Here is a 10,554-nt window from a genome sequence, read left to right as displayed (position 1 = left end):
TCTGCATTTGATGAGTTAAAATTAGCTAGATACACATTTTCTTTTCTCACTCCAGTGAGGACCACTTTATTGCTTTTCTTATTGGTCACAACACAAGCTTCAGAATTGAATATTACTGAGTTGCCATTGTCACAAAGTTGGCTGATACTCAATAGATTGTGCTTGAGTCCATCCACTAGGGCAACTTCTTCAATGATGACATTGTCTTTAAAAATCAAGCCATATCCCACAGTATAACCCGTGCTGTCATCTCCAAAAGTGACACTTGGGTCAGCTCTCTCCTTGAACTCAGTGAGCAGGGTAGAATCTCCAGTCATGTGCCTTGAGCACCCACTATCCAAATATCAAAGATTCTTTTTGTTTCCCTGCACACAACAAAATCAAATCAAGTTGATTTTGGTACCCAAGTTTCCTTGGATCCTGTTTTGTTAGCCTTTTCCTTAGGTTTCTTAGGCTTGTCCATATTTGACTTAGGTATCTGAGATTCATCCTTAGTCATTTGAGTAGAACCCTTGAAGTCATTCATCATTACAGAATTATCATGCACATGCTGGTTAACATGGAAAGGCATATTCTGTGCAAATATGTTATTCCAGTAAGGCACGCTAAATGGCATTTGAGGCATACTAAATGCAACATAGTAGGGATTTTATGCAAATGGCATATTAGCAAACTGTGCATTCAAATTATGTGCAGACATAACATTTATAGGCATTGTAGGCATGCTGGGAAATGAAGGAGGTGCAAACATGGGAGCAGGCATATCAAGTTTGCAATTAACAGATAAATGATTAACACTACCACATTTCACGCAATTTTTTCTAGGTGCATATTTGTCAGGTGTGTAGTTGTTATGCTTATTAATTCCTACTTTCCCATTCCTATTATTTTTCCTTTTAGAATCTGTTCTCACTTCAATCTTCTCCAATCTTTCATTCAATTGCTTGATTGACAGATGCCCTACATTGACTCTCTTGTCCTTTTTCACTTGACTTGTTTCTCCTGGAACAAAGTTCTTAGAAACTGATCCATATTTCTCATTTAGCTTAGCTAGTTTGGCTTTGCTAACTGGCTTTCTTTCATTTAACTGATGTGGTTCCTTGTCTTTCGACCGATAATTCTTTTGATCATTCGACGGATAACATTCATCATCCATCGAATCCACATCCGTTGAAATTCCTTCTACCAAATTAGAATCTAGTTTCTCATTGCTCTTTTTCCAGGCTTCATCACAGAAGGATTCTATACCTTGAACTTTAGTAATTTGAGCATGAACATCTCTAGATGATTTTCATGCCTTAATTACTTCCTGTTCTCGTTCAAGTTACTTTCTTAAAATATCCTCTTTCTTTAAAGATTCATTCAGTTCATCTTTGGCAATCTTGCACTCTATCTTCAGTTTTTCAAACTCAACAAATTAAGTTTCTAACACATTGTTTCTTTTACTTAAAAACAAATTATTCTCTTTAAGTTTAGTGTTTTCTTTAGTGAGAGACTTGAGTATAACACACAGATGATATAATTCAGTAGACATGTCATTTATGGCATCATTACACTCAACTTTAGATAAATATGCTAGATTAGTGGTGATTATCTGATTACTGGATGAGCTGACTTCTGTTTCATCTGATTTAGCCATAAGTGCTAGATTAACATAGCTTGTATGATGTATCTTCATCCTCTTCTAGTCCATCAACAACCCAATCATTTTTTTGAGTTAGAAAAACCCTTTCCTTCTGTTTGAGCAACTCAAAGTATTTATTTTTGTAATCCGTAGGCTCAAACTTCTTTATATCAGAATCAGGCTTTCTGCATTCATTGGCAAAATGACCACTCAAGCCACACTTGAAACATTTGAATTTTGACTTGTCAACCATGTTTCTGTTTGGCTTGGATGCTCCAAAATTCTTCTTGAATTTGAGCTTGGTAAAAATCCTGGATAGAATAGCTAGATGTTCATCTATGTCATCCATGTCATCTTGACTAAGATGGTCTTATGTTCAGCTACTAGCCATTTTCCCTTGCCTTCACAAACTCTAGGGTTTGGTGCAGATTCAACAGCTTCAACCTTTATCTCCTTCCCCTTTTCTTGCTCAGCAACCAATACAATGGATCCTCCCTTCTTTCTTCCTTTCTCCAGCTTATCATCTTGCTCTATTTCAAGCTCATAGGTCTTTAAAATCCCATACAGTCTATTCAAGGTGAACTCTATATAATCTTGAGAGTTTCTTAGTGAGACTGTCATAGGCTTCCATTCCTTTGGTAGAGATCTAAGGAATTTGAGGTTTAAGTCCTTTGTTCGATAGACTCTTCCATGCAACTTTAGAGCATTCAGCAGTTTCTGAAATCTACCGAAAATGTCAATGAGTGACTCACTTTCTTCACTATGAAAATGCTCATATTGCTGAATCAAGAGTTGCATTTTATTTTCCCTTACTTGCTCAGTTCCATCACTTATAACTTGAATAGTATCCCAGACCTCTGTAGCAGTTTTGCAGTTTATGATGTTGTCAAACATGTCACCATCAACACCATTAAACAAAATGTTCATGGCCTTCTTATCCTTATGAACTTGCTCAATGTCTGGATCAGACCTTTCTGCTCTAGGCTTTGGGATGGATGGCTCATTTTATGTAGCATCTCTTATAGGGGCATGAGGACCTTTCTCAATGCAGTCCACATATTCTTCATCTTGAGAAAGGAGATGTTGTTAGTCCCTTAACAATATAGCAAGAATTACAGAAGGGGGTTGAATGGAATTCTTTATCTTTTTCTTGAAATAAAAATGTTCAACTCGATTATAGATATATCTGTTTTGATTAGCACAATGCGGAATATAAACTTTAATGAATCAAAACAAGAGTAATTAAAAACAAGAGTCTTTAAAAACTTTCTGGTGGATTTAAACAATTCCACCAGAGATATATATTAATATATCGAGAGAACTCCGTGTGCAGAAATGCTCACAGCTGCTTTTACAAGATAGAACAACTAAGAACACAGGAAATGCTAAAGATAGTGCTTACAAAGATTTCTCTGTGTTTGTTTCTAAGCTCACTTAGTTTTCTTAGTTATATTATATTTGCTACTCTCTTGGTTTATATATATTACCAAGATTACAAAGTCAAAAGAACTGAATAAATATAAAATCTAACAGTCTTGATCTTTGCTGTTTTTCGTCCTCTATGACCCAGTTAATAGGCTTCCACAGTGTTTGTATCCAATCTCGACGGCTGTGTGTCAGCTTTCACTGTTCAACTGATGTTTGAATCTTGATATTATCATCCGTCGACTTTCAGATCATCCGTCGATGACTTAATTGATCATCCGTCGACTGCTATTTTGAACATCCGTTGAAAGTCATTTGATCATCCGTCGAAGCTTTGTTAAGCATCCGTTGATAGCTATTTTGGCACTTGACTTCATTTCACTTATACAGAATTACAAGACATTGCTTATGTACAGTTAATCAACCTATTCTACATATCTAGTTAAAGTCAACATGACTTATATGCTACTACAGATTCTATACAAAGGTGCATACAACACTGTGCTACAAACTTATCATCATATAAGCTACTCACTCGATGGATAATAAATTACTCATCCGTCGGTACTCAAACTGAGTTATCCGTCGGGACTATAATACTTATCCGTCGAGTGCTACATTATTTCACTAAGTAAAATCTACTTAGATGTTTTGTTTAGGTAATCATCAAGTGCACAACATATTCACAACAATCTCCCCCAATTTATGTCTACTGGAATTGTAGCCATAAATTAAGAGACACTTGATGATAACAAAACATCCTAAATATATATCTTTAAGGATAAGTAGATAAAACTGAAAGTGCTTCAATTTAAACAAGGTATACAAGGTTTGGCTCACAGTCAATTCAAGATGCTCCTCTAGCCTGAGCAGATTTTTCTAGTTTCTTGAAGGTCTGGATCTTCTTCCAAGCTTTCTGTTGTTTTCTTCAATTTGATTCTGGAGCTGTCTGTGGAATTCTAATTCATCAAATTCTGAGAGATCTAACATTTCTTGCATTTCCAAAAGAGTCTCATTGCTAGAGATACTCAATTGGTCTTCTAGTCTGAAGAATCTTCTCACACCCTTGTCATCCATGAATTCCATCAGCCAGTAGGGCCTTAGATGCACTCTTCTCCCTGTGTATGGGATGATAAGAGTTTTGGGTAGTGCATCTTTGGCTCTAACACTCCTTAGCTCTTCAATCTTCTTCAATACTAATCTTCTTGCAGTTACATTAAACCCAAAGTTTTTCTTGAAGGATGAATAGACTTTGATCAACACAGCTTGGCTTTCTTGAAGTATCCTGTGAAGAGGCCACTAAATCTCCCTTCCTCCTTTGTACTTGAATACCAACCTTTCAGGTAGGTTTCTGTATGCATCAATTGCCCATACCTCATCCAGCTCCTCCAGATAAAGGTTTAGGTCTGAAAATTCCTTGATGTCACACAAGTACAAGTAGTCTTCCTTGTTGATCTTGGGTTGAGCTTTGACTACTGCCTTGGATTTGAGAGGTGACAGCTTCACTTTCTTGACTGCTCTTGATTTTGTCCTTCTTGGCTTGTTGAGAATTGGCAAGTTAAAGTCAGGAATTGGTAATTTATCCCACTCTATTGGCTCATCCTTTGGCACAATAGGCTCTCCATGTATGTTCCTGTAGGGGTCTACCACCCTTATGTCTTCAAATACCACAGAGGGCTTTGATGCTTGAGTTTCAGCTTTAGTGGATTCCATTGGAAATTGATCTACCAATTCCTTGTTAACAATATCCAACTTTATTTTTGTTCTTTTAGACAATTCTTTCTTTCTTGGAGATTTCTTCTGTTCTTCAATCTTCTTCTTTGATCCAGTAGCTTGAGTTGGTTGAGAGGAAATTTGTTGAGAAGAGTTCATAGCCTGTAGCTTGGTCAAGATAGCAAACTGTTCTTTTTTTTTGTTTAGACTTCTTTGCATCTAGAGCAGCTTGCCTCTTTTCCTGCTTCAATCTGGCTTTTTCTTCTTCCTTTGCTTGAGCAAATTGTGGATGTCCAGCTACCACACAAATTTCCTTCCCATTTCTGAATATCTTTGCAATTCTTTCTCTTGAGGCTGAATCAGCTGGATCTTTGTAGAGAAGAATAGATCTTGACAGAAGCTTCTTTTTATCAGGCTTGGGTGTCTCATACACAGTATCCATAGGGTTCTTCAAAGATGACTTTGGATAGTTTACCCTTGGTTTAAGAATCATCTCAGCCTTTGTAGTCTTGATGCAGGAAGATTGTCCTTTCTCCAGATAGTTCATGCTCATCTCATTCACATTGATTGGCTTGACATGAGAGTGATGGATTGCTGACTGATCTGGTTCCTTGACTAATTGAAATTTTCTCTGTATTTCCTCATCAATCTTTTTCCAGTTGATCAGAGTCAACTCTTCTTTATCAGCATCTTTCAAACTTGCTGCTGCTGCATTTATAAGATCTATACCATCTGCAACTGGTGGCTTGGAGATAGTAATTGAAGGTACAATTACTTTGCTGATTTGAACTACAATGTTCTCCCCCTTAGTTGGTCCTTTCTCCCCCTTACTTGATTCTCTCTCCCCCTTTTTGTTATCATCAAGTGAAGGAGTTAGGCCTTGTGCTTTAGCCAGTTGCATGAGAAGATTTGTCTGAGTCTGTTGATTTTGAAGAAGTAGGGCCACTGAATTCTCAATAACTTGAACTCTGGTCTCCAGCTTGGCTATCTTCTTTTCAGAATCTGATTCTCTTCTCAACCTTTGTAATAAATCATGCATGGTACCATATGGCATTATTGAATCCAGTTTCTCAGAGTTGTATGTCTTTAAGTCAACTATCTCCTTTTTCAATTCATCCACACTGATATTTTGTCTGGAGTGTTGGATCTTCATTAAGTGCAAGGAGTCTAGATGAGCTTTAAGAACAACCTTGGTACCAGCATCTGAAACTTCCTGAAGGGCTTGCTGAATGGTTGTTACTTGTCTTACCAAAGACACCTCAAATTGTCCTGGTGTAAAGTCCTTTGCCCATGCCCATTCAGGTAAACTTAAAGCAGAACTTTGGCCTTCAGCTCCCCCTAAGTTCATGCTTCCATTCAAAGAACTAGAGTCATCATCATCAGAATTTACTCCAAATTCTTCAGAGGGCTCTCCAGCTTGAGGAGGCATCCTGTTGACAGCAGCTTTATCTCTTTGAAGAGATTATGTGGTGTGCACTAAGTGTAAAGTCTGCTCTGCCTCCATATTGCCCTGAGCAGCCAACAGTTGATAGGCTGAAACAGGGTGAGTAAAAGTGTCAGTATCCAAGGAAATGTTATCAATTACAGCTTTGTAATGTTGCTGAAATTGTCTTTCCTTTTCAGCATCATCCACAATCATTGATTCACTAGCAATGGCTGGCTCCATCCTTATTGCTCCAGTACATGCTTTTCTCTCATGTTCTCTCTTTTGTTGCATCAGGGTCTCACCCTGGCTCCCCACCCTCACACCCTCACCTTCACCTACTAAGGTGGGACTCCTCTCACTCACTTTTGCCAATCCTGAATGAATGGATTGCTGAAATTCACTCTTTTCCTCTCCTTTTGCCTGGGAGCAACCCAGCCTCTCACTCAATACACTCTCCTCTCTCAGTCCTAAGAGTGATTGTATTACCACCAAATCTTCTGCACTTGAAATTATTGAAGTTTGAAGTTATGCAGAGACACTCGACGGATAAATGATATCCGTCGGGTGAGTGGTAAAGCTATCCGACGGATAACTGCTGTCAAGCTTATCTGTCGGGATACAATCACTACTCGACGGATGAGCAATATCCATCGAGAGAGTAGAAATGAATGAGGTGGGAAGAGAAACTATTGTTGACTCTGTGTTGATTGAAGTTATTTGAGGCACAGATGTCACAATAGAATCAGAAAGAATTGGCAAGTGAGCCAACAAATCATCTAAAAGATGATGCTCACTTGCACTAGATTTTGGCTTCCCCAACAGAGTTAAAGAAGGGGAATCAGGAATTGAAGTGTTTATCATGTCCACTTCCAGTGAGTTGGTTGGTGAGTATTGTGTTTCAGTGGCTTCTATCAAAAGAGATTTTGGCTGTGACTCCACATTTATTGGAGCCACATCAATCTGAATTTGAGAAGGTGCAGGGACTGTGTCTTTAGCACCAGTTTGCACTAAGTGTGTGTCCTGTGCATCCCCAGTTGTTTTGGATTTCTTCTTTCTAGTGTAAGTTTGGTGTAGGCTTGTGTCCCTAACCCTCTTGTCCTGTGCTCTTGGATGAGAGCTTTGTTCAATAGCCACATCCTTTTGGGAGGATATAGCTAGAAGTGAGCTTCTGTCCTTTTTAAGCACTGCAGTTTGTTGGGAAACTGCAGTGTGGTTGGGCTGGGATTCACTTATCTCTCCAACCTTATCCTTGGGGTTTGTTTGATGTTCACCCCTTCCCTCACCTATCTTACCCTCCTTCACACTCCCCTCTTTGTTTTTGGTAGAATTTTCAACTGGTACCTTTTGAGAGATACCAGAGGGGGTTTTCTTTGATTTAGATTTAAGAATTGCAGTTGTTTTGGCAGCTTTGGTAGGCAACTGTTTGGTCATTGTCATAGTTGCCATAGCTATGCCTGAAGTCAAAGAAATAGAAGGGATTGGAATAGTTGAGAGTGTAGATGAACTTACCTCACTTACCTGAGGTGCCAGCATTACAGGAAAATAGAACATTGGCACATCCTTGTGATGGTTGGCTCTGTTCAAATCTGCAATGATTCTTCTCTCTTGAACCCAACACGCTAATTTGTTGGTTGGGTTCTCAAGTACAATCTCTTCACAAAGATGGTTAGCCAAAAGCATAAAAAATCTAGCATAGTAAATATTCTTTCCTCTTTTGGCTAAGTCACCTAGTTTATAACCTAACTCATACACAACCAGATCACTTAAGTTGTAATATTTGTCTGTAACTAGCATGTATAGCATGTTAAGCATGGAAATGTTCACAGAATCAAAATTGCTGATTTTTCCAGAAAAGACCTTAGTTACTACATGATAAGTGGCATTTTATACCACTTAGAACGTCTTAAAATGGCTTAAATTGGTGTCTTTAAATCAAGTATTTTGTGTATTTGATGCGTTTTTCTAGTATTTATGCATTTCAGGGTATTAGTTGCATTTCGGGGGAGGAATCATCAAGAATAAGCCTTGGCATGTGTTCACCATTGCGAGAGGAAAGGAATGGGAAGATTACGGCGAAGAAACGGAGCAAACCTGGATTTTTTCCAGTAGAGGCCTGCGCGCCCGCGCAGCAATGCTGAGCGGCCGCGCAGAAACCTGCGCGCCCGCGCAGCTATCTGAGCGGCCGCGCAGGGTCGGGGAAAAAGATAAATTATTTTAGACTTCTACTTCTGTTTGGCTTCCAACTTCTATGTAATCTGAGTTTTATGGGACTATTATATAGGTAGATTTGAGACGTTTTCACAGAGAGTATTAAGGGGATTATGTTTTAGATTGTGCTTTACGCAAGAAGCGAAGGAGATAAGGAAGAAGACCGATTTAGCACACCGCAACGAAGAGGAGCATATTTTCTTGTGATTCTTGTTTCGTTGTAACGTTGGATGCTAGTTTTCTTGCTTTGACTTATTTACTCTTGTGACGTACTCTGTTTTAATATAATTAGTTTAGTTATTATTTTCTTGTGTTTGTTTGTCATGATTTCATATGAACCCATGATGGCGATAAGTTCTATTATGGGCTAATCGTGATCATGGGGTTGTAACGGATTTATTATGGAATTCTTTAGTTAATTGTTTAATACTTTAGTGTGTGATGATTGCATGATATCTAGTATTGGTTGTGCGTATTCGTCTTATGTGCGTCGCGAACATATAAGATAGGGTGTTAATCTCTTGTGAAGCGACGGTGGATCTTGAGGTTTAGAACTTGCCATGCTAGCATAGGTTCATGTACGTTGAGCATGATTAGTGGGTAACTCTAACAGTTTTATTTGCCCTATGTAATCAAAAGGAATAACTTGAGCTTAAATCATTGTGTTGTCAATTTCTGTAGACATATAGGAACTCAACATAATTGATGACTATTCAACTTCTATCTTAATTGTGGATGCTTGGTAGAATGGTATTAGTACAATGAAAGTTGGCTTTTATCAGTTTCGTGTTATTCGATTAATATCATCACTGTCACATGCTAAAGGTAATAACAATGGCTATAGAAGGAAGTAATAATGAAGTTGTGATCTCATGAGTGTTTTATTATTGATAAATTGAAGTATTAGTTAAGTGGTTAATTAAGTAGTTAATTATAGTTAATATTTAATCAACAATCTTAAGTGTTATTATCTTAACATTGAGAAGTAATCATACATTGGTGAGTGAGTTTAATTAGACAATAATTTAGTCTGAGTCTCTGAGGGAACGAACTAGAAAATATTCTATATTACTTGCGAACGCGTATACTTGCGTGAATATTAGTGCGTGTTTTCGCCCTAACAAGTTTTTGGCGCCGCTGCCGGGGACTCGGCGTATTTGTTTAGTTTATGTACTTACCATCATTGGTCATTAGGACTCAGTGATTAGGACGTAGTAGCTACTTACTCTTTTCGGTTATGTTTCAGGTACTTTAGCAAGCGTTTATGCAAACTCGTTCTCGTGCTCGCAAGAGGACTTTAGATACAGCTGAGGAGACAGACGAAGTTCTTGATATTCCGGAGAAGTTAGATTTTGAGGATTCGGATTCAGGAACTGAGCAGAAAGAACCAGTAAACATGGGAGATCGTATTGTTCAAGCTGATCCAGCTCTTATGGATTTTTCTCGGCCTAAAATTGATGACATTCAGTCAAGCATCCTTCATCCGGCTATTCAAGCTAACACCTTTGAAATCAAGCTGGGCACTATTCAGATGGTGCAGAATTCTGTTTCTTTTGGAGGAGCGGCAACTGAAGACCCCAACATGCACATAAGGAATTTTGTCGAGATCTGCAGCACTTTTAAGTATAATGGCGTGACTGATGAGGCTATCAAGTTGAGGCTTTTCCCATTCTCACTGAGGGATAAGGCTAAAGACTGGTTACATTCTGAACCAGCTGGGTCCATCACTACGTGGCAAGATCTTGCGCAAAAGTTTCTGGTGAAGTTTTATCCAATGGCAAAGACTGCTGCTATGAGGAGTGCTCTTACTCAGTTTGCGCAGCAACCTACAGAATCTATGTGCGAGGCTTGGGAACGCTACAAGGAAATGTTGAGAAAATGTCCACATCATAGAATGCCAGATTGGATGGTGATCACTGGTTTCTATAATGGTTTGGGGGCCCAATCTCGGCCCATGCTCGATGCAGCAGCTGGAGGAGCCTTATGGGCTAAAAGCTATACTGAGGCGTATAATCTTATAGAGACGATGGCTGCAAATGAGCATCAAAACCCAACTTAGAGGATGACGTCAGGCAAGGTAGCAGGTATTCTGGAAGTTGATGCAGCCACCGCTATTGCAGCCCAGCTCCAAGCACTATCAATGAAGGTTGATTCTCTG

General features: G+C 38.7%; 1 non-coding gene across 1 annotated transcript; it reads right to left on the bottom strand.

The window, feature by feature from the left end:
• Positions 1-10,185: 10,185 nt before the first annotated feature.
• On the bottom strand, positions 10,186-10,292 carry LOC141675702 (small nucleolar RNA R71). Its single transcript, XR_012556342.1, has one exon. It is a non-coding gene; the product is annotated as a small nucleolar RNA R71 (small nucleolar RNA).
• Positions 10,293-10,554: the final 262 nt, after the last annotated feature.

This window comes from Apium graveolens, chromosome 7, assembly GCF_009905375.1.
Source record: "Apium graveolens cultivar Ventura chromosome 7, ASM990537v1, whole genome shotgun sequence".
Taxonomy (NCBI): Eukaryota; Viridiplantae; Streptophyta; class Magnoliopsida; order Apiales; family Apiaceae; genus Apium; species Apium graveolens.
This window is presented reverse-complemented; position numbering and strand designations above follow the sequence as displayed.